This window comes from Macaca fascicularis, chromosome 3, assembly GCF_037993035.2.
Source record: "Macaca fascicularis isolate 582-1 chromosome 3, T2T-MFA8v1.1".
Taxonomy (NCBI): domain Eukaryota; kingdom Metazoa; phylum Chordata; class Mammalia; order Primates; family Cercopithecidae; genus Macaca; species Macaca fascicularis.
The window spans coordinates 101,087,258-101,111,823 of record NC_088377.1 but is presented as its reverse complement, the minus strand read 5'-3'; the positions used below and the strand labels follow the sequence as shown (position 1 = coordinate 101,111,823).

Here is a 24,566-nt window from a genome sequence, read left to right as displayed (position 1 = left end):
TCGCTTGAACCCGGAAGGCGGAGGTTGCAGTGAGCCGAGATCGTACCATTGTACTCCAGTCTGGGCAACAAGAGCGAAACTCCATATTAAAAAAAAAAAAAGAACATTATGACAAGTGACAAAAGCCAGTCTCAAAGGATTACACATTGTATGATCTCATTTACATAACATTCTTAAAATGGCAAAGTTACAGAGAAAACAGATAAATTAAATGGCTGCCAAAGGTTAGGGAAGGGGAGGGAGAGCCTAACTATAACAGAGCAGCACTAGGAGATCATTTGTGTGATGGAACAGTCCTTCTGTGTTGGTTGTGATTGTGCTTAAACAATTCTGTAATGCAATAAAACGTTATAGAAATATACACAGAGACAGATAAAACATTCGAATGCATATGAATAACAGTGAAATATGCATGAGGTGTAGTTAACTGTACCAATCAATATCCTTGTTTAGATAATAAACTATAGTTATGCAAAATGTTACCATGGGGTGATGGGTTCATGGGATCTGTTTATACTACTTTTACTCCTTATGAGTCTGTAATTATTTCAAAATTAAAAATTAAAAAAAGACACTCGATTCTATTATGGGAAAATGTTTAAGCATGTTTGATATATGAATCTATTTCTGCATTGTAAATTTTATTAAATCTAAGATGTGCTATAAGTGTAAAGTATATACTGGATTTTGAAGACTTAGTATGAAAAACATTGTAAAATACTTTGCTTATAATTTTTATATTGATTAAAATGCTCTAAAATATATTGAATTAAGTAAAATATATTATTAAAATTATTTTCACCCTTAAAAAATGTTTTAAAATGTGTATTTTAGATAATTTAAAATTACATATGTGATTCATATTATATTTCTATTTCCTGCTCTAAGCAAAGAATATGGTACCCTGAAAATTGACACATATGTTAATGGGCATATGCATATGAGCAATTATTACCTAAGAGACAATATCCCTGTTTTTTTTACAATCATATTAAGGTATAACTGGCATACAATAAGCTACATATAAAGTGTACAATTTGATCAGTTTCAGCTATGTATGAACCCATGAAACCTATCATCACAAGATAACAAACATTCTCATTGCCCCCAAAAATTTCCTCACTCCTGCCATCTCTGTCACCAGGCAATCAGCTTTCCTGGTGATCAGCTTTCCATCACTATAGATTAACTTCCATTTTTAAATTTTTAAATAAATACTATTATATTAATTGGTATCTTTCAGTCTGTGTAATTACTTTAAGATTCATGTATGTTATACATATCAATAGTTCACTCCTTTTCATTGCTGAATTATATTGTATTGGACTGAAATATATTGGTCCATTTACTTGTTCAAGGACATCTGGGTTGTTCTTAGCTTTTGACTATTACAAATAAAGCTGCTGTTAACATTCGTGGACAAGTCCTTATGTGGACATATGCTTTCATTTCTCTTGGGTAAATACCTAGGTTGACACACATAGTAGGGAATGTTTAACTTTTCAAGCTATAAAGCTGTTCTCAAAAGTGTTCTGCCATTTTCCATTCCCACCAGCAGTGTATGAGAGTTTTAGCTGCTCCATATCCTTCCCAACACTTATAGGGTCTTTTTGATTATCGCCATCATACTAGGTGTCAACTCACTGTGATTTAAACTTGAATTTTCCTAATGACTAATGATGTCCAGCATCTTTTTATGTGCTTATTTCCTATTTCTACAGTTTCTTTTTTGTAAAATGTCTATTTGATTTTTGCACATTATTTTAATTAGGTTGCTTATCTTCTTATTAAGTTGTAAAGGTTTATTTTATACAAAATGTAAATCCTTTATAAAATATATATTTTGCAGATAATTTTGCCCAGATTTTGGCTTGCCTTTTCATTTCCTTAACAGTTTTTTTTGAAGAGCAAAAGTGTTCAATTTTGGCCAGGCACAGTGGCTCACACCTGTAATCCCAGCACTTCAGGGAGCCGAGATGGGCAGATCGCTTGAACTCAGAAGAGACAAGTCTGAGCAATATGGCAAAACCCCATCTCTACTAAAAATACAAAAATTAGCCAGGCGTGGTGGCACATGCCTGTAATCCCAGCATCCCTGGTGACTGAGGCAGGAGAATTGCTTGAACCTGGGAGGCAGAGGTTGCAGTGAGCCACGATCTCACCACTGCACTCCAGCCTGGGTGATAGAGCAAGACCTGTCTCAAAAAAAAAAAAAAAAAAAAAAAAAAATCCCAAAGATTATTCTTTCTTCACTGAGCTTCCCTTTGAAAGAGGTCAATTGACATATATGTGTAGGTCTATTTCTAAACTTTCTAGAGTGTTCCATTGATCTTTGTATATCTATTATTATGACAATACCACACTGTCGTGATTACCATAGCTCCATAATAAACCCTACATATAAACTCAAGTGTACAGTGTAAGTTCTATAGCTTTATTCTTTTTCAAATGTTTTTGACTATTCTACATCTTTTGAACTTCCATATAAATTTTAGAATCAGTTTGTCAATTTCTAAAAAACAAGCCTGCTGATATTTTTATTGGCATTGCATTTAATCTAAAGATCAATGTGGGGAGAATAGATATCTAAATAATATAGTCTTCTGATTTATGGGCATGTGTATCTCTTCATTTATATCTTTTTAATTATCTCAACAATGTTTTATAGTTTTTGATCTAAAGGTCTTGCATAAGTTTTCTTCAAACCAATACTTAAGTTCATATTTTCGGCTATTTTAAATGGTATATTTATTGCAATTTCGGATTGATCTTTACTACTGTATAGAAACAAAATTGATTTTTATATATTACTCTGTCCTTTAACCTTGCTAAACTCACTTAATAGTTCCAATAATTTTTTGTGTGTAGGTTTCTTAGATTTTTTTTTATATCACCTATACTGGTTCAAAGAATTTTCCACAGTCATGTTGTCTGTTAATAGAGACTGCTTTATGCCTTTCTTTTTAACCTGTATGCCATTGTTATTTCATTTTCTTTCATTAATACATTTGCCATAACCTTTGTTACAATGACAAATAGAAGTGATAGAATGGATATACTTGCACTATTCTTAAATTAAAAGCATTCAGTCTTTCACCATTAGGTGAGGTGTTAACTGTAGGCTTTTCATAGCTGCCCTTTATGTGGTTGAATTTTCTTCTTTTCTTAGTTTGTTAAATTTTTTCATCATGCATAGATGTTGAATTTTTGTCATATGCTTTTCTGCATATATTGAGGTGACCATATGTTGTTTCTTTTTAGGTGTATTAACATGGTGAATTACATGGGTTGATTTTCAAATGTTAAACCAACCCTGCATTCTTGAGATAAACCTTTTATTTGGTAAAATTTGTGAACAGTGTTTGTCACTATGTTCACAGGAGACATGATTTGTAGATTTTCTTTTCTTGTAATATCTTTGGTTTTGGTGTCAAGGTAATGCTGGCTTCATAGATTGAGTTGCAAAGTGGGTTTTTGTTTGTCTGTTTGTTTGTTTGGAGACAGGGTCTCACTCTATGCCTAGGTTGGAGTGTAGTGGTACAATATCAGCTCCCTGCAGCCTTGACTTCCTGGACTCAAGTGATTCCTGCCTCACCCTCCCAAGTAGCTAGGACCACAGGTGTGTGCCACCACACCCAGCTTTTTTTTTTTTTTTTTTTTTTTGGTTTTTGTAGAGGTGGGGTCTCACTATGTTGACCAGGCTAGTCTCAAACTCCTGGCCTCAATCCTCCCATCTCAACCTCTCAGAATGTTGGGATTACAGGCATCAGCCACTGCGCCCAATGTGGATAGCAAAGAGTTTTACCCTCTTTGATTTTCTTGAAGTTTTGTGTAGAATTGATAGTCTTTCTGATTTAAACGTCCGGTAAAATTAACCAGAGAAGCCATCTTGGCTTGATGTGTTTTCTGGGTTTTTAGTTTGTTTGTTTGTTTGTTTTATGGGGAGGTTTCTAACTATAATAGCTTTATAGTTAGAAGACTTTAATAACTTGAATAGCTATTGAGCTATTCAGGTAATCTATGTCTTCTTGAGTGATCTCTAGCGGATGGTTTCTTTCAAAGAATTTGTCCATTTTATCTAAGCTGTCAAATATTATGGCAAAAAAGTTGGTTGTAATATTTTCTTATACTTTTAGTATCTACAACTGTATTGGTATCCCCTCTCTCTTTTCTATAATTAATAATTTGTATCATTTCTATTTTTTTCTTGATGAATCCAGCTAAAGGTTTATCACTCATTGATCTTAAAAAAACAGTTTTTTATTCCAATGATATTCTCTATTTTTTGTTTTCTATTTCCTGTACCTTCTTGAACATTTGAAATATATTTATAATAGCTCTTTTAATGTCCTTGACTACTAGTTCTACTATCTGTGTCATTTTTGTCCTGTTTCCATTGATTGATTTTTCTCCACAATGTAAGATATATTTCTAGGCTTTTTTGCATGCATAGAGTACATATACTATATATGTACAAGTTAAAGAATAATAACAAAGTGAACAATGTTTACAACTCCAAACAACTTAACAAAAATAATATTATCAATACCTTAAATGTGTCCCTGGTAACATCCCTACCTTGATCCACTCAAAGGTAACCACTATCTTGAATTTTGTGTTAAACTAACTTTTAATTATTTATTTTTGCTTAGGTATGTAATCCTAAAATAATATATTAATTTTAACTTTTTTAGACCTTTGTCAAATACAATAATTCTAGGCTTACTTTTTTCATTCAATATGTTTTTGAAATTCAACCAGATAAACATGTATCTGTTCATTCATATTCTATCCTAAATGGTATTTCATTAAATGAATATTCAAAAAATTATCTACTATCTGCGGACATGAGAGCTATTTCCAGTTTTTCTTTTTGCTTGTTTGATTTCACTGGTACAAACAGTGCTTCTATGACCCTATTTGAATATGTCTTTGGTGCACATATGCAAAAGTATTTCTAAAATATGTATCTTAGAGTGGTATTGCTGACTTGAAGGTTATATAAATTTTCAACTTTGCTAAATGATACTAAATTGTTTTCTAAAGTAGTTGCACCAATTTACTCTTCAGTCAAAAGTGTGTTAATGTTTTTATTGCTCTACATCTTCACCAATATTTGGTTTTGTCAGACTATATAGTTTTGCCAATCTGATAGAAAAAAACTGGCATCTATGAAAGTCATTTGTTTTCCCTAAACATTTCCAGTTCTCCCTGCTTCCAAGCACACAGTAGAAGGAATTGCACTTCCTAAATCCTTGTTATAAGTGAGTTTGACTTGTACTTGATTGTGAAGGAATGTCTGCCAGTCCCTGGCTGGAGCAATTACTTACTGATGCAAAAACCTCTATGCTTTCCTTTCCTCTGGCAAGGAGGACTACAACATTGGAGGTAAATGTTGTGTGTCCCTGGGAACAGGAGTGATCATAATGAACAGATGACTGACCTCAGTTCCCAGATGACCTAAAATGGACATTTAATGTGAGTAAGAAGTAAAATTTTGTTGGTTCCTGAGTGTTGGTGGCAACAATATTACCTAGCATATCATAACACACAGAATATCTCATTGTGGTTTTAATTTGCTTTTTCCTGCTTACTAATGAGACTGCACATCTTCTGATGTTTTGTCTGGCTATTTTTTTATTTCATAAAATGCTCCTTTGTTTATTTATTTAAACCATCTTTCAATGAGTTTCTTTGTCTTTCTCTTATTGATTTCTATAAGTTCTTTAGACATTTTGGATTCTCATCTTGTGTCAGTTTTGTTTCAATCCCATTACACAGTTTATGGTTTTTCTTTTAATGGTTCTTAAACAAAACTTTTTATCTTAGAAAATTTCAAGCACACAAAGGAGAATATTATAATAAGCCTCCTTGTAGCCATAATCAGCTTCTACAATTATGGACTCATAGTCAATCTTTTTTGCATCTGTAATCTCTACCCATTCCTCCCACCCCTGGATTATTATGAAGAAAATGCCAGACATCCTATAGTTTTATCTATGTATCTCTAAAGATAAGAACTCCTTGCTATTTGGAGGCCCAGTGTTCTGTGAGGGTCTCTGTTCCAATCCCCCAACCTGTATAGGCTGAAGGCTTTCCCTCTTCCCCCTCAAACCTCAGCTGTAGACTTCCAGGGACAGTTTGTGTCTCAGCTAATCAGATGACTAAACACACTTAAAGACTATTTTTCCATTATTCTAAAAGCACTAGAAATAATTTAGTTTGGCATGTATGCATGTTGTTTAGACATGTGCTACTAAGTATGTATTATGTGTGCATGATTTTTACGTGTGTGTGTTTATCACTATCCATTTAATCTATAAGCTTCTAAGAGATATGAACTATTTCTATTCGCCATGTTTTAAGTAATACCCAGCCCAATGTGATTCAGAAATAAATGTATAATAAACTCTATTTGATGAAAATAAAAGTCCTGGTGATTATTAGGACATCATGAGGAAAATGAACTCAAATTGTGGCTTTTCATAGGCAATTCTGAAGGACATATAAGAAATTTATCTTACATAGAATAAAATGTGGAATTTTCCCCATTTTATTCATTTCCGTTTTCTTTCTTTCATACTTATTCTAGGTAGTCTATGCATTGTATATTCAGTACTGTTTTTGAAAGGCATGTAACTCAAAATATATGGTTGTACTAGGAATAAATGCACTATGCTGATATTACCACTGTAGAAGATTCTGGGAAGAACATTCTATTATTCAATCCCTTAAAATATGTCATCCTATTGAGTTGCTTCTTCTAAGACATTCATGTACAGTGTTCTCTGTCTTTTAGAGTTTAACAAAATTCCATTTTCATACCTCTCTAAACACACCATTTTCATTGTTATTTTTGAAAACTTACCATTAGTGATTTCTGTCCTATTTTGTTTTTATATAAATGTCTATATACAATAATGTTATGTTAATTAAAAATAAATATAACTGTTTTGTTATTGTTCTATTATCTTTCACTTAAACAAGGGGAAAGGGAGATTAAGTAGCTAAGAGTGTACTAAAGAGTAACTGAAAAGACCAAAACAGGACCATTGGCTTTTTCTACCTATTCTTCTTCGGCTTCTGCCTTTTCGTGTCCTATGTATGGCTGCCATCATGTGCTGCTCTGTCTTTTCTTCTCAGGGCCTGCTTGATACATTTGATCCAGAAAAGCTTCTTCCTAATTTCTGACCACTGTTTGCTCAGTCAGAGCTGGTGTGCCTATAGATCTTCATACCCTTATTCCATGGCTACCTGGCAGGGACAAGATGTATTTTATATATATATATATATATATATATACACACATACACACACACACATATACATACACACACATACAGGTTGCTGCTCTGTTGCTCAGGCTGGGGTGCAGTGGCACCATCATAGCTCATTGCAGCCTTGAACTCCTGGACTCAAGCGGTCCTCCTGCCTCTGCCTCCTAAAGCACTGGAGTTACAAGTGTGAGCACCATGCCCAGCTGTGGTGTCCTTTTGATCCTTGTGTTTGGCCTTCTTGACTAATCCATTGCTCCCAGACTTCTACCAGAAGCCCATTCTCTGGAGGTAAACTGCCAGGAATCCTATGGGGTGGAGGGGGATTCTCTGAGCTCTTAAACCCGGTCCTAAAGTGCTTCCTTGGCTACTTTATGTTTAACAACAGATTGCTGGTGATACTGATGAAACTCTTCTTTTGTTTTAATATCTGACAAATTTCTTGCTAATCTTAATTACCAGAGCAACTCTAGGGAACAGTGAATCTTCAAACACAAGATTTTAATATGCTTTCCTTCACGTCAGTGTTCCTTTTATCTATACCTCTAGTAAAACATTTGTTCCATTTGATGCCAAAGATCTGCCCTTTCTTTAATTAATTTTGAATACTACACATGTTAGATTTTCCCCCATCATTCGTATTTTCTCCAGTTGTTCATCTTGGGACGAATTTAAGTAATTTGTACATGTCCTTAGTTTAAAATGGGTTTTGTACATTCACTGAATATTTTGAAGAAAAACCAACCATTACATGACAAACGTATGTCTTCTAGAATTTTTATTTCTAAACTCCATGGAACACTTCTGTGTGACTTTCTGTAATATCTAATCTCAGGCAAAAATGACTTACTGTATTAGTCTGTTTTCACACTGCTGATAAAGACATACTCGAGACTGGGCAATTTACAAAAGAAAGAGGTTTAATTGGACTTACAGTTCCATATGGCTGGGGGGGGGGCCTCACAATCATGGCGGAAGGCTAGGAGGAGCAAGTCACATCTTACGTGGACGGTGGCAGGTAAAAAGAGCTTCTGCAGGAAAACTTCCCCTTATAGTAACCATCAGATCTCGTGAGACTTACTCACTATCACGGGAACAGCATGGGAAAGACCTGCCCCCATGATTCAGTTACCTCCCACAACATGTGGGAATTCAAGGTGAGATTAGTGTGGGGACACAGCCAAACCATATCAATTACATTGCTCTATGACTCAGCTGATTCATTTCAAAACGACTGTTTCTGAGGTGTGTCAATAGAGATGGAAGGCGTTGGACATAATGAACTGCCGGTTTCCCCCTAGTTCTGACTCTTGCCTGCAGAGCCCTAACATTGCTTACATATGCGCTGCTCTTTCGCATGAAGGAACGGTGCAGACATCCACTAATATGCTTCCTACTGCATTCTTTCTGCCACGCCCCCAGAAACCCCAAAGCTCTTCGGAGCATCCAGGGGATTTCACAGGTCTGTAAAGAAGAACAACCTGTAAATTGGGCTTAGTGATTCTGTGGGGATACAAACCAACATAATACATACGTAATGGAATAAACTACAGCATTAGCCAGTTCAGAGTCTTAAAGCTGAGCTTGTTAGAAGAAGGGGCGTCACAACTCAAGTAAACTAATATGGTGGGGATCCTAGACGGAGAGGAATCTACCCAGAATCCTCCTCAATTCAGCCCCGAGCTTTTTTTCCCCGAGGGCCTTCTTTGTACAGAGTTTAAGGTCAGAGACTTTTAACCTTTCTTTCACATGTGGACCGGAAAGACAAACTCTAAAACTTTAAGGGGCACTATTAAATCAAATTCCACAAACTAAATACTTTTCCGGAGATGAACAATTCAGAGTACAGCAGTTATTGCGGGCTAAATCCAAGCATATGACATAATTTAGAAATCTACCAGTGTGTCTCCAGAGAATGCATTTTCATTTTTCCATAAAATAATATATGCCTATCAAATCCATCTAACATTATCGAATCCATCACTTTTTAAGAAATGAAGTTGTTGCAGCTGAAGCTTTTAAGCATGCCCTCACATATAGTTCTTACAAATGAACTTAAGGGCTGATTTGGAGGGATGCCCCCAATTCCCATATGTTTATCTTTAAAGAACAATCCAGCTGTATCTGAAATAATTGTCCTCCTCAACAGAGTGCGCAGTGTAGGGTGCAGTGGATGGTACACAGGAGAAAAAAACTCATGGAATGGTGGAGACAGCCCCCTAGTCAGCCAGATGGGCCAAGTCAGATGTAGGGTCAGCAGGATCACATGTATATGCTTGGATTACATTGCCACCTAGAGGGAACCCAGGAAGTACCTAGGTTTCCATATATGGGGGGATTCTACAATGATTCAGTCTTTTAATGGGGCATCTTATTGTAAATCATTAAAACAGCACCACCTCCTCTCCAGCATCCAGCCCACTGAGTTCTCAGCAGCATGGTTGCTGTGGGCATCACAGCTGATTTCTGTTAGTTGATTGGTCGCATCCAGTTGATCAACATTCTGCTCCAGGAACACTGGGACTTCTACACCTAGGCTCACCCTTGGTTATGATAGCATCAGTGTCTAAAGTTTCCTTAATATGCTATAACAATAATCTCTGTCTCATCTATCATCATGTTGCCACCTATTTATCATCCAAAAAAATTATTTAAAATAACCAAGCCTTCGGATTCAGGAAAACCACTGGAATCAAATTGATTTCCCTTGTAGTTGGGAAATGAATTTTAAATTATTCATGTTAACACCCTCCAGATAAATTGAATTTTTAGAGTATTTAAGAAAAGCTTAGTAAAGTCGATCTTTGACATTAACAGATTCCATTTTTTAAATATTAATTTCATATTAACCATTGCTTGTTGACATACAGTCATCTGACCAATGATTTCAAGAATCATTAATGTTAATTGGGAAAGAAGTAAAACCTTAACATTTTAATATTATAAAACATTTTTTTTCAACTTTTGTTTCCAGCTATATGACTCACTAGATACCTGGAGAAGCTTTTCTGCCACTTAAAAATGCTGGATAAGGCCGGGTGTGGTGGCACACTAGCGTTTTGGGAGGCTGAGGCAGGTGGATCACCTGAGGTCAGGAGTTCGAGACCAGCCTGGCCAACATGACAAAAACGTGTCTCTACTAAAAATACAAAAATTAGCTGGGTGTGGTGGCAGGCGCCTGTAATCCCAGACACTCGAGAGGCTGAGGCAGGAGAATCACTTGAACCCGGGAGGCGGAGGTTGCAGTGAGCTGAGATTGTGCTACTGTACTCCAGCCTGGGCGACAGAGCGAGACTCTGTATCAAATGAATAAATAAACAAATAAATTTTAAAAAGCTGGATGAGATAGTTTTTAAGAAAACATAAAAACATTTTTAGAAATGCACACCTAAGCTTATAGGAAAGTCAAGGAAATCTTCAAAGGCCAGAAAAGTAAGCAGGAACCCAGAGAAAAAAAGCCCTGTAGTTGGCATTGTGCTGAATGCATCTGCCAGGTGCTGGTAGCCTCCAGTGGGGGCCTAACCTTCTGCAGCCATATAATTTATCCTCCAGTCCAGAGTGATTGTGAAGTGAAAGGTGGTGTTATTAATAATATATGAGGATTTCTGCCCCTGCTTGGGATGTAGAAAGCTATGAGAGAATGTCACCCCCATCCTAATAACAAGAAAATGATGAACAGTATACAATATTATAACTTTCTTTCCTTAAACTCATCAGAGACTTGAGGTCACAAGGCAACCAGGAAAGTGAACCTCAAAGGATAAAAAGCATTTCTAATAAGAGTCAGGATATGGAATTGTTGCACCTTTGGCAGAATATGGGAGGAAGAGGGGGGTGCCATGGAGTGAGTAAGAAGAAATATTTTTTTAAAAAAAAATAATGAATTCCTTACTTTGGGAGGCTGAGGCGGGCAGATCACTTGAGGTCAGGTGCCCAGCCTATCCAACATGGTGAAACCCTGTCTCTACCCCCCCAAAAAAAAAAAATTAGTTGCGTGTGGTAGTTCATGTCTGTAACCCCATGTAATCCCATCTACTTGGGGGGGCTGAGGCACTAGAATTACTTGGACTCGGGAGGTGGAGGCTGCAGTGAGCTGAGCACGCCACTGCACTCTAGCCTGGGCGACAGAGGGAGGCTCTGTCTCAAAAAAAAAAAAGAATTTCTAAAGACTGAGTGTGCACTCATATCTCATATTAATTTAGAATAACTGAGAGAGGTCCAGACACAAGCAGAGTTCACACACACTCCCGAGCTTCTCTTCACAGTCTCCATGGGGAAGAGAGGGTGCTCTTGAGGAAGACTGGGGCAGGGTAAAAGGCTGGAGAGAGCTCCCCTTTGATGGCACAGGATGCAGGAGGAGGTGGCTGCCCCCACACCTTGATGCTCCTCTCATGGGAGCAAAAGCCTTAATTAAGCTGTCAGGAAGAAGCAGCAAGCCCTTGAGAAGCAAAGCCCTCTGCCTCTGGAGGGGGGCCAGCAATCCCGTCTTTCCATATTTTGGTATGCAGGCAGAGATCTGCTTCTGGGGAAAGGATAGAAGCAAAAGCCATCAGCCCCTGAGGAGAGACAGCAAAGCTCTTCGAGGCCTGGAGGCTACACCAGTAGATAGCCAAGGTCTGCTTCTCCTCCCAGAGGGACAGGAACCTGTCCAGACAAGGGACAGGTTGCTCAGCTGATTAGCCACGGGGACATAAAGCAGGATGGAACATGGTAGAGAGTGGATTTGGAAGGGGTAGAAAGAAAATATCTAGCACAATGATTAAAGAATTTTGAGAGGCCAGGTGCAGTGACTCACATCTGTAATCCCAGCACTTCGGGAGGCCGAGGTGGGTGGATCACCTGAGGTCAGGAGTTCAAGATCAGCCTGGCCAACATGGTGAAACCCCGGCTATGCTAAAGATACAAAATTAGCTGGGCATGGTGGCATACACCTGTAATCCTAGCTACTTGGGAGGCTGAGGCAGGAGCATTGCTTGAACCCGAGAGGTGGAGGTTGCAGTGAGCCAAGATTGCGCCATTGCACTCCAGCCTGGGCAAAAAAGAGCGAAACTCCATCTCGAAAAAAAAAAAAAGAATTTTTAGAGTGACACGGGATCAAGAAGCTAGAAGAGAGACACAAAATAACCAAGCAAAATTCTATAAATGAAAAACATAAAAATTGTGTTCATTTCAGTTGATAAGCAGTAGATTAGACAATGATATGGCTTGGCTGTGTCCCCACCCAAATCTCATATTGAATTGTAGCTCCCATAATTCCCGTATGTTGTGGGAGGGACCCAGTGGGAGATTATTCAATCCTTGGGGTGCTTCCCCCATACTGTTCTCATGGCAGTGAATAAATCTCACGAGATCTGATGATTTGTTTTTGAGACAGGGCCTCTCTCTGTCGCCCAGGCTGGAGTGTAGTGGCATGATCTCGGCTCACTGCAACCTCTGACTCCTGGGTTCAAGTGATTCTCCTGCCTCAGCCTCCTCAGTAGTTGGGATTACAGGCACATGCCACCACTCCTGACTAATTTTTGTATTTTCAGTAAAGAGGGGATTTCACTATATTGGCAAGGCTGGTCTCAAACTCCTGACTTCAGATTTTCTGCCCACGTCAGCCTCCCAAAGTGCTGGGATGATAGGCATGAGCCACTGCGCCCGGCTGAGATCTGATGATTTTATAGGCATTTCCCCTTTTGCTTGGCTCTCATTCTCTCTCTTGCCTGCCACCATGTAAGACATTCCTTGCTCTTCCATCATGATTGTGAGGCCTCCCCAGCCATAGGGAACTGTGAGTCAATTTTTCCTCTTTCCTTTATAAATTACCAGTCTTGCGTATGTCTTTATTAGCAGCATGAGAACAGACTAATATAGATAAGTTGATAGATAGCCAACAGGAAGGAGAGTAGTAGAAGATAAGTTTCCTAAGCAGAGCATAGGGAAAAAAAAAAAACAAAACAACAACAGCAACAACAACAAAAAAAACAGTGAAAAACATGAAAGAAGGGTTAGGAAGTATTGAGTGAGAAAGTCTAACATATGTCTAATTCACTGACATTTTAGGACAGATTAGGCAATATTCAAAGAGATCGTGGCTATTTTCCATAATTGAAAAAAAAAAAGACCATGACTATTTATTTATTCTGACTACGGAGATCCAGAAGAGAAGTCAAGAAGGCCAATAGGTCCTGAGCAGGATAAATAAAAATAAAGTCACATTTAGATACACTGTAGGAAAGCTTCAGATTCCCCCAAACAGAGAGAAAAAAAGAAAGAAAAAAAGTCAAAACGAAATAATAACTACATTAATAGTGGACGTCTTATTGGCAAGAAAACATGTCAGAACACAATGGGTTTGTCTTTATTAGCAGTATGTCTCTTCAAATTGCTGAAGGAAATTAACTGTCGGCTTGAATCCTACACAAATCTAACTTTGATTCCAAAGGAAAGACAAAGTAAACACATTTATAGACAAAAATTGAAAGGGATTACTACTAAGACACCCTTACAAAGAAGCTTTAAAAGGATTTTTTTAGGAAGAAAAAAGAATACAGAAGGAAGATCTAATATGCAAGAAAGAATTTTGAGCCAAGAAAATGGGAAACTTCTGTTTAAACCTAAATTAACGTAGACAGTATAAAACAACAAATAATGGCTAACTTCTCATGTTTAAAAAATGAGATTGAGCTGAAATACTAGAAGGAAGAGCATATAAATAGGAAGCCAGGAAGGAAAGGGAAAGCAACTTCGTGCTCTTTGATCACTGGTCAGAATGGTAAGAATACGGATAAACATTAGGCTTGGTTAAGCTTATATGTTAAAATGCTTAGGTTAACTTCTAAATGAATAGAAACAGTGTTTATAACTTCCAAATAAATACAGAGAAAATGGGAATGAAAAAAAATCATTTAATGCAAAAGAAGGCAGGAAAGAGAGGGGAGAAAATATAGAAGGAAGAGACAAATATAAAATAATTTTCTCCATAAGATAAAATATTTTTAGTTTAGTGAACATTGTCTTCCAGCACAGAGACACTAAAAAATTTATTCACTGGGAAACTTATTCCTTTCTAGTCTTCAGATCGCTTAAAGTGATTTATACCTATATAGGAGATCGTTTCTTTTTCTTTTTTCTTTCTTTTTTTGTTTTGTTTTGTTTTGTTTTCTTTTCTTTTTTTTTTTTTTTTTTGAGACGGAGTCTCGCTCTGTCATCCAGGCTGGAGTGCAGTGGTGCTATCTCTGCTCACTGCAACCTCCGCCTCCCGGGTTCAAGCAATTCTCCTGCCTCGATCTCCTGAGTAGCTTGGATTACAGGTGCACATGCCCATGCTGGGCTAATTTTTGTATTTTTAGTAGAGATGGGGTTTCACCATGTTGGCCAGTCTGGTCTCAAACTCCTGACCTCAAGTCATCCGCCTGTCTTGGCCTCCCAAAGTGCTGGGATTACAGGTGTGAGCCACCATGCCTGGCCCTTTTTTTTTTTTTTTAACTGACTTTTCCTCTGTCCCCTCATTTTTTTTCTAGCTCTTTTCCTTCTTCCATCTGTTTATCTATCTGTCCACCTACTAATATCTACCTATTTATCTATCTATCTGTCCATTCATCCATCTGTGCAGTCATCCATCCATCCATCCACTTTACTGTCTATACCCCAACCCTCTTTCCTTCTAAACACCTACCGTTATCATTATGCTCCCGCCTATCTATCTGTTCTTTCATTCATTCACTTTATAACCAAAATCTTTTTTTCCAACCCAGACCTCTCTCGAAACCCTGCTACTTGACATCTCCTTAGACATTTCATAGGTGCCTCAAACTTCACATGTCCCAAACACAACCCTTGGTTCCATCCCTACACAAAGTTTCCCTCCCCAAGCCTTCACCATCACAGCAAGTGGCACCATCAACCATTTAACTGCTCAGCTAAAAACCTAGGAGTCACCTTGATGATTGTTTATCTCATGCCTCACATTCCATCATCAGCAAGTGTTGTCAGATTCTACCCTGAGTCTGATGGTGTCTTGCCATCTCTGCTGCTACTATCCTCTGTCCACACAATCAGCTTTTCTTTGAAACCACTGGAATAATCACATAGCCACCATGCACCCTGCTCTTCTGACTATCCTTTTCCACAGCTGCCAAAGTGATCTTTTCAGTATGAATCAGAACATGTCATCCCCTTCCTAAAAGCTTCTGTGGCTTCCCATTGTGTCTAGAAATAAACAGAAAATCTCCACTGTGACCCATGTGGCTGCTAGGATCTGACATCTACTCAGCCTCTGACCTGGTCTTCCTCTGCATGCCGTTTAATTCCTTTGACACCAGCTCCACTGGCCGCCTTTCCTGTTCCTCTAACACACCCAGCTCGTGTCTGACTCAGCCCTTTAGATCTGCTGTTCCCTCCTCCAGACCTGCAAGATCAGGTCTCTGCTGAAATGTCACATCCTCCAAGAGACGTTGCCTGAGCATGCTGTTTTATGTTCATCTGAACACTTATTTTTCAGCATTTGAAGTTATCTTTTTAAAAAAACAGTTCATTGTCTGTGCCTCTTGAAGGCAGGGACTTTGTTTATTGTTATATTCTCAGGGTCTATACATATGCCTGGATCATAGTAGGGGCTCAGTTACTGTTTGTTGAGTGACTGTTTGGCATTAATTAATTAATTTCACAACTTGGAGTGGAATTCGCCATCTACATTGATATGAAAAATGACTTAAATCCCTATGCTATATCAAATTAAGGCAGATAATCAGCCAATAAAAATGCACTTGCCACAAATTTGACCAATCAAAGGTTAATTACTATGTAAAGAGTTATTACAAACTAATAAAAAGAACACTAACACACCAGTTAAGGGGCATTATAGTCCAGGCAGGACCCCACCTACCAGAGCTAACCAGCATTTGCACCTCCTCAGTCATGGTTTTGAGGTCTCCTGCCTCCTTAGGATTATAGGGGACCCAGCATCTCTCTTGGTGTCAGAAAACAGGAGGTGATCCTCCAATATCATGCAGACACACTTACAGTCCTCATGGACCCTTTGAAAACAGCCCCTCGATTTTCTTTTTGCCAAGCTTGGGCATAAGGCTTATTTGTGTTAGGCCATGCTGCCATCTTGGGAGAACCCTTCAGAAGTCTCCATCTCCTCACACAGCACTGCATGAGAGTGGGCATGGAATGCCATCCTTAAGAACCACCCCATTCCACTCCAAGTCATGAGGAAGAGTGCTCCCTTCACTCTTTGCTAGATCAGTTCTGCCTGCCTTCCCACGCAGTGTCGGCCTTCCTCGGTCAACCTTGTTGAGAAAAGACTCCTGAATGCTCTGCACAGAAACTCGGGCTGAAGTTTTGCACTTTGAGAATTTTTTGACCACTCTCAGATGCTAGAAAACCTAGGAACCCAGACTCAACACAGATTCTTCATGGAGTGAGAAGGAAAGACTGTGACACTTGTCCTAAGTCTCCTTCCTAAGCAAGAACAAGGCAGATGTTAGTAACACGAATGATTATTATTTTGATATATGTCCTTTGCCAAATAGAATTACTCTGATATATGTAAATAAATATTCTCCTTTTTCTAAGTAGAGAAACCATCAGTAATTACCAGGTTTTTTATTTCTCAAATTACAAAATAATAACTATTCTATTTTATATCAGTGCAAAACACAGGTAAGAACTGGACATTTGTGGAGGGGCTATATACCATTCGTTAGGTTCATTTTTTTTGTTATACTTTGCAAAACTAAGTTAGTGCATGTGAGGATTTATTTATTATTGCAAGCAAATCAACTTAAGCATTACAAACAATCTAATCACTGTCTTATTTTGAAAGCATTAAGATAACTTACATTGCTAAGCATTCTATTGATCTTTTGTTATTTGTCTTGTATTTTCAAATGATTATATTTCCCTGCAAACAGTGGAAATATCAATGAGAAATAAGATGTCCTTTCATCAATGATGTAGATTATTTCGTTTCCAAATATTCACATATTATGCTTACATATGTTTCGTTATTAATATTCTGAAGTCAGTCTGTTCTCCAATAGTTTTTTTTTATTAGAAAGGAAAATATTTCACATCAAACATTTTAATAATATTGTGAATCAAATTTAAAATATTTTAAAAATGTGATAAAGTACCAATAGTGATATCTAGGCCAGGCGTGGTGGCTCACGCCTGTAATCCCAACACTTTGGGAGGCTGAGGCGGGTAGATCACGAGGTCAGGAAAGATCAAGACCATCCTAACTAACACGGTGAAACCCTATCTCTACTAAAAATGCAAAAAAATTAGCCAGGCGTTGTAGCACATGGCTGTAGTCCCAGCTACTCAGGAGGTTGAGGCAGGAGAATTGCTTGAACCCAGGAGGCACAGGTTGCAGTGAGCCAAGATCATGCCACTGCATTCCAGCCTGGGCGACAGAGCAAGACTCCATCTCAAAAAAAAAAAAAAAAAGGTCATCTAAATTGATATAAAAATGACTTAAATCTGTATAAATCAAAGTAAGGCAAATAATGAGCCAATAAAAATACCTTTGCCACAAATTTGACCAATTAAAGATTATTATGATTACTATATAAAGATTACAAAATAATAATAAGAGCACTAACACACTAATTAAGGGGCACTAGAGTCCAAAGATTAAGAGCTTAGGCTCTGGAGTTAGAGCTGGGTTCAAATCCAGGCCCCGTCACATTCTGTGTGATGTTGGACAAGACTCGTATCATCCATCTACCTCTTAAGAGTTCTAATTTCTAATACGGAGATAATAAGCATGACTGCTTGCAATGTAATTGAAAAGAGTAAGTAAGATCATACATGAACAACTCTTGGTGCCAATTACTGTTACTCAGTACTTACTATTATTTTGCCAAAAGATATGAATAGGCAGTTTGCAAAAGAAGAAATACAAATGACTAGTAGACATAAGCAAAAAGTCAATCTCCCTAGTAATCAGTTAGATACAAATGAATACAGCAATGGGAGGCCATTTTTTCCTAGGGAATTTGTGTTTTAAAATATATTCTAGTTCTCGATCATGATATATGTGGTGAGTTCTGGAATGAATATAAATTCAGACACTTTTTTCCAGAAGGCAGCTAGGCAATTTTTATCTAGTGCTTTAAACATTTTCATAGCCTTTGACCAAGGCTTCAGCTATTATTCTACTCCAGCAGACATTACTCACATTGTAGTTTGAACTGGGGCTCCTGGCAGCAACATTTATGTAGAATACACTGTGTTTGGTGGTTCCTAGCGTTGTGCAGCTGGTGCCCCTGCCACTGATGTGTTTAATTTACAGCAATCAAGCCTAAGAAAATAAACAGAAAGGCACAGATAGATTTATGTGTAAGGATGGTGGTCCAAGAGTAATTCAAAAAAAAGCCAAAAACTGTGAAACAACCTAAATTTGAATCAATGGAGGAATAACAACATGAATTATTGTAGATTAATGGAAAGGAATTTTATATTGCCATTAAAAGTCACATTAGAAATCTATAATGACATGGAAAATAATTGTACAAGTTCATTCCAAAAGGAAAGTAGCTTTATTATTGCCTCCAACTAGAAAAGTAAAATGTACTCATTTAAAAAATTACACAATCTAGAAAAACTAAATCAAGTAGACACTAATAATCTTAACATTCCAAAATAGACATTTTTTATATAGGTCCTAACAAACATTTTCCACATGAATGTTCATATTGCTATGTAATGTAAACTGCAAAAATCAGGCTGCTAAACTGCTAATTCCCAAGGCGGGGAAAAGTACCAAAGTATTTTTTCATGGTGGAGGGAATATGGATGATTTCTTTTTTGTCTTACTTATCTCTTTTTTTTGCCTCTAACATGTCTACTGTAAGCGTGAATTACTTTATAAGCAAAACATCTTAAATAGCATAAATGCTGTAAATGACTTTTTCTTACTTAAATTATGACTATGTCTTTCAATGCTCTGAAAGATGGAATATTTTTTGAAAAGACAATATTCATTTTGCAAAATGAGAACTCACACTCATTAATCATTGTGCCGTCTTCCTCTTAAGGAAAACCTGCAAATGCATATGCAAATGAGCTGAACTTCTATTATAAGATGGTGACAGGATGCTCTACAGAAGAGAAGGTAATGATAGAGTTTGAAAAATAGGAATGCAGAAGAAGGTTAGCAGTGGTGGAATCTTTCTATTCAATGCCTTAAAAGAGTTGTATTAATCTGATAGTGTTCCACCTACCAATAATGAAATAAGATCATAAGCAGCATTAAAACACAAAAGCTCCTCATTGTGACATGACACACAGAGTGTAGCAGAATAGGGATATGGGGACCCAGATCAAAATGAAAAGGTAGAAAGTTGTAATATTCTTCAGACGTTTTCATAAGTCCTGTCAGATAATCCTATTTAACTACTTGACGAGTTTAGTCTGTATTACCCACATTAAACCTCCTAGGGTATTTTTATCCAATATCACACATTTGGATCAAAACTTTAAAATATCAGCTCAACGTTCAAATACTTTGTCTACACAATTACATACACTCATGCCTAAAAATACAAGTTGAGTAAACCCAATGTCCCTCAAGATCGTTAGCATTTAGCAAAGATTTAATGTCAAAAGAGGGTCTGAAGCATTAAGGTTCTTGAATATAACTGTCCCAAGGAGAATTGGAGGTAGGCTTATAGGAAATTAAATTCCTTGAACAGGATAGAAGAGAATAGAGACAGCATCCTATTGTGTTAATCCCATTTCTGCCCTTTCGTGTGGAAAATCAGGACAGCCTGCTGCCTTTAAATGGCTTGAGAATCCAGAACAAAGATAAACACTCAGCTGGATTCTACATTTCTGAAATTCTATTACAGGAAAGATTCTTGGGTTAGAGAAGGGATATATGAAAACAGCAAAGCATCATCACTGCCCTCCAGAATCTTCCCATTGTATGAGAGAGACAGGTAGGAAGGCAACTGGAAAATATGGCAGACTTTTTTTTTTTTTTTTTTGAGATGGAGTTTTGCTTTTGTTGCCCAGGCTGGAGTGCAATGGGCAAACTTGGCTCATCGTAACTTCTGCCTCCTGGGATGAAGCAATTCTCCTGCCTCAGCCTCCTGAGGTAACAGGCATGTGCCACCACACCCGGTTAATTTTGTATTTTTAGTAGAGACAGGGTTTCTCCATGTTGGTCAGGCTGGTCTTGAACTCCCGATCTCAGGTGATCTGCCCACCTTGGCCTCCCAAAGTGCTGGGATTACAGGTGTGAATCACCGTGCTTGGCCTTTTTTTTTTTTTTTTTTTTTTTTTTTGAGACAGGGTCTTGCTCTGTCACCCAGGCTGGAGTGAAGTGGCATGATCTCGGCTCACTGCAACTTTCGTCTCTCAGGTTCAACAATTCTCATGCCTCAGCCTCCCAAGTAGCTGGGTTTACAAGTGTGCACTACCACACCTGGCTAACTTTTGTATTTTTAGTAGAGACAGGGTTTCACCATGTTGGGCATGCTGGTCTCAAATTTCTGGCCTCAAGTGCTCTGCTGGTCTCGGCCTCCCAAAGTACTAGGATTACAGGCATGAGCCACCACATCTGGCCCAGAATGTTTTAAGTGCTGAATTGGTGGCATTCTCTAGAGAAAGAGAACCAATAAGAGAGAGATATATAGAAGATATATGTATAGGGTATATGATATATGTAGATTAGATATAGATTAATAGGAGATACATATGTAGTCAGCTCTCCATATTTATAGGTTCCACACCCGTGCATTCAACCAACCAAAAATATTAGAAAAAATGATAAAAATTACAATACAACAATTAAAAATAATACAAATAAAAAGCAATGGAGCATAACAACGAGTTTCATAGCATTTACATAGTATAGGTATTGTAAGTAATCTAGAGATGATTCAAAGTATACAGGAGGCTATGCATAGGTTATCTGCAAATACTACACTATTTTATATAAGACACTTGGGCATGTGCAGATTTTGATATCTGAGGAGGGGTTCTGGATCCAGTCTCCCATGGATACCAAAGGACTACTAACTGTACAGGAGATACAGATAGATGATAGATAGATAGATGGATAGAAGAGATATTCATAGAAGAAATATATATAGGATATATATACACACACACAATCTACATATAAGATATGTAGTGGATATATATGATATATATTTAGGAATATTATATATGGTATATCTCATATCTCATATGTCTATATATCTCATAGATATATATATTTATATGAGAAAATATATGACTATATGAGATATACAGATAGGAGAGATTTAGTGTATGCAATTGGCTGATTATGGAGTGAGTCCCAGATATGCAGGATGACTTGGCATGTAAGAGACCCAGGAGAGCTGATGGTATAGTTCCTGTCAAGATAGCAGGCTGGAACCCCAGGAAGAGCCAATGTTTCAGTTTGAATCTGAAGGCAGGAAAACAGCTGACGATTCATTCCAAAGGCCATGAGGAAAGTTTTCTCTTACTGCCACGGGAGGGTCAGCCTTTTTGTTTTCTCCAGGCCTTCAACTGATGTGATGGGGCCCATCTACATACTGGGGGACAATCTGCATTACTCAGTGTGCTGATTTAAATGTTAACTTCATCCAAAAACTCACAGAAACACCCAGAAATAATGTTTGACCACATACCTGGGCACCCCACAGCCCAATCGAGTTGATGCATAAAATTAAGCATCACACCTGAGTTAACCACTGTAAACATTGTGGTTTACTTAATTTTTCACCCTTTCAATGTCAGCCCTGAGGAATGGGAGTTTATGTGGATAAGGACGAAAATCTTCGGGTATAAAGAGTCAGCTAAAATACTTTTGCCTCTCTGTTTCTGCCACCGTTGAGAATGGATGGCAAGTGCATTCGTTTGTGATACCACCTCTTTCTGTCCAAGCTGAGGGTTTTACTTTCTTATATTCAGAACACATAAGAAGTTGTGAGATATTTTTTCTCCAAACCAATTTTTCTAGCTGTGGTGTGAAGTATTTCTTAGGCATAAACATCACCTTTCAACCCCATCTGAGCTGAAAATCCCATTTCTAATCTTCTTTATGATTGAGAAATGATAGAGTGGATTTGCTGGAAAACATCTGCCTCACTGACAGCTGGCTGTTCTTGTGGGAGTGATCCTAAAGTAAGTGCCTATTGTTTACGCTTATTCATTGAGAAGTATATTTTAAAGATCATAATATGGACCAAAATTTGAAGAAGAATTGCTCCACATTGACTGAGAAAATTTCATGCTAATGTTAGATTTTATTCTATTTTCTCATATCATGATGTCTGTGGTTACATGATCTTGATAAGAATCTGATTCCTTCTCTTTCCTTCATGACCAGAGACAATCCTGGCAAAATCATGGAGCAACATTAGCGTTTACCATTTCCAGCCAAACTCTTCAACAATATAATCTGTTCTCTGAATCCCATCTTTCTTATCAAACCTTAGCAGCATATCAAAATCACCTGGGAATTATAAAAAACAAAGGCTGATGTTTGTTTTCTACCTTCTGCCACCCTCAGATTCTGATTTGTTTATTCTGGAGTGTGATCTGGGCACTGGGATTTCTAAAAGCCTTCTGAGTGATTCTCATGTATACCCCAAGTTGCAAACCATCGCCCTAGGACCTTTATTACTCAAAATTATTCACATCACCTCCAAGCTTGTTAGAAATTCAGGGGCCTGCCCTAGAACTGCTGGATGTGAATCTGTGTTTTAGCAATACCAATATGTAGTTATATTAAAGGTTGTGCAGCCCTGTCCTATGTGTTGGTTCCCCTTGGAATTAAATTCAGCTTTTGGAGATAGGGAAACTCACCCATGTGAAAGTCGTTATTTTATTTAATTCCTTCAGTTCCCCAGAGGTGATTAAATTATAGCAGATGCTCACTGTATTGTTTCAGTAAGTTTAAGAAGTAAAGTTCTCACTATGGAACTCTGAGCAACCGGAAGTTGAACAGGATGGGGTTTTTGATTAGGGAATAATTTTGATCCCTTCCCTGCATTCGGGCAAATGACTTCTTCGTCTCCCTATACTATGCCTGTCCCTGCCAGGGCCCTTGGGGTCAGGAGTACAAGTCCTGTGAGCTCCCTGGAACCTGGCCTACCCCAAAGTTTATGTTTTAGGCAAAGAAAAATGACAGTATCATCCTAGGTTCAAATTGAAAGACGTAAGTAGGCCATGCCCGGCCGCTCATGCCTGTACCAGCACTTTGGGAGGCCAAGGTGGGTAGATTACTTGGGCCCAGGAGTCTGAGACAAGCCTGGACAACATTGCAAAACCCTGTCTCCACTAAAAATTTTAAAAAACAGCCACGTGCCTGTAGTCCCAGCTGCTTGGGAGGCTGAGGTGGGAGGATTGATTAAGCCCAGGAGGTTGAGGCTGCAGCAGTGAGCTGTGATTGCGTCACTGTATTCCAGCCTGCGTGACAGAGAGGGAAGGGAAGGGAAGGCAAGGGAAGGGAGGAAGGGAGAGAGGGAGAGAGGAAGAGAGGGAGAGAGGGAGAGAGGGAAGGAGAGAGAGAGAAGGAAGGAAGGAAGGAAAGAAGGGAGGGAAGGAGAGAGAAGGAAGGAAAAATAAAAATAAAAACATGAGTATTCAAGCAAAGAACATGGATTTTAAAGACTTCTCACCTGACTAAAGTCTCAAACAGGAAAATACTTACCATAACAGCAGGCTGAAATTTCAAATAAAAACAAAAGGGTAAGGTTTTTTTTTTTCATTGTATATTGGAATGAATCAGCCAAAGGTGTGTTCAAATTAATGCCTGTAACCTTGATAAATTACTTACCCTCTCTAATTTTTTGTTTTCTTAACCAAAAAGAACAGGGATGATAATATCTATAGCTAGAGTTGTTCAGCATTTTAATTAAGATATTATATAAGTTTTCTAGCCTCAGTTTCCCCAAATGGAAAATGAGGATAACAATTCTCACTTCACAATTGTTATGGGTATATGATAACGTTTACAAAGTGCTCAGCATGATCCTGGCGCACAGTAAATGATTATTTAAGGAGAGTGGCTTTTCTATGTCACTAATGGCAGAAAACATCGTGAGAGTGGTCATAATAGTTGCGGCAGTAGCAGTGGTCATGAAATGTTGGTTTCTACTCCTTCATCTTATAGGGGCCAAATTTGGCAGAGAGCTTAAATAATCTGTCTATACTTTTATTGAAATCTACTTTGAAATTCCACCAGGTTTCTCACCCAATGGGACGGGATAGGGATATGTCCAGATGTAAGACATTATCATCTAGTGGGGTATGTGTGTGTGTATGTGTATGTGT

At 37.9% G+C, this 24,566-nt stretch overlaps 1 protein-coding gene across 9 annotated transcripts in view; it reads right to left on the bottom strand.

The window, feature by feature from the left end:
- CPVL (carboxypeptidase vitellogenic like) overlaps positions 1 to 24,566 on the bottom strand; it is a 205,306-nt gene that overhangs the window by 172,556 nt on the left and 8,184 nt on the right. For 8 of the 9 annotated variants that reach the window (XM_065542167.2, XM_074035303.1, XM_065542165.2 and 5 more), the window contains one exon: positions 18,451 to 18,573. The gene's annotated coding sequence lies outside the window, so the exon portion shown is untranslated. Of the gene's footprint in view, positions 1 to 18,450; positions 18,574 to 19,276; positions 19,368 to 24,566 lie in introns of those variants that run through there. The other variant, XM_074035300.1, reaches the window with a different exon arrangement.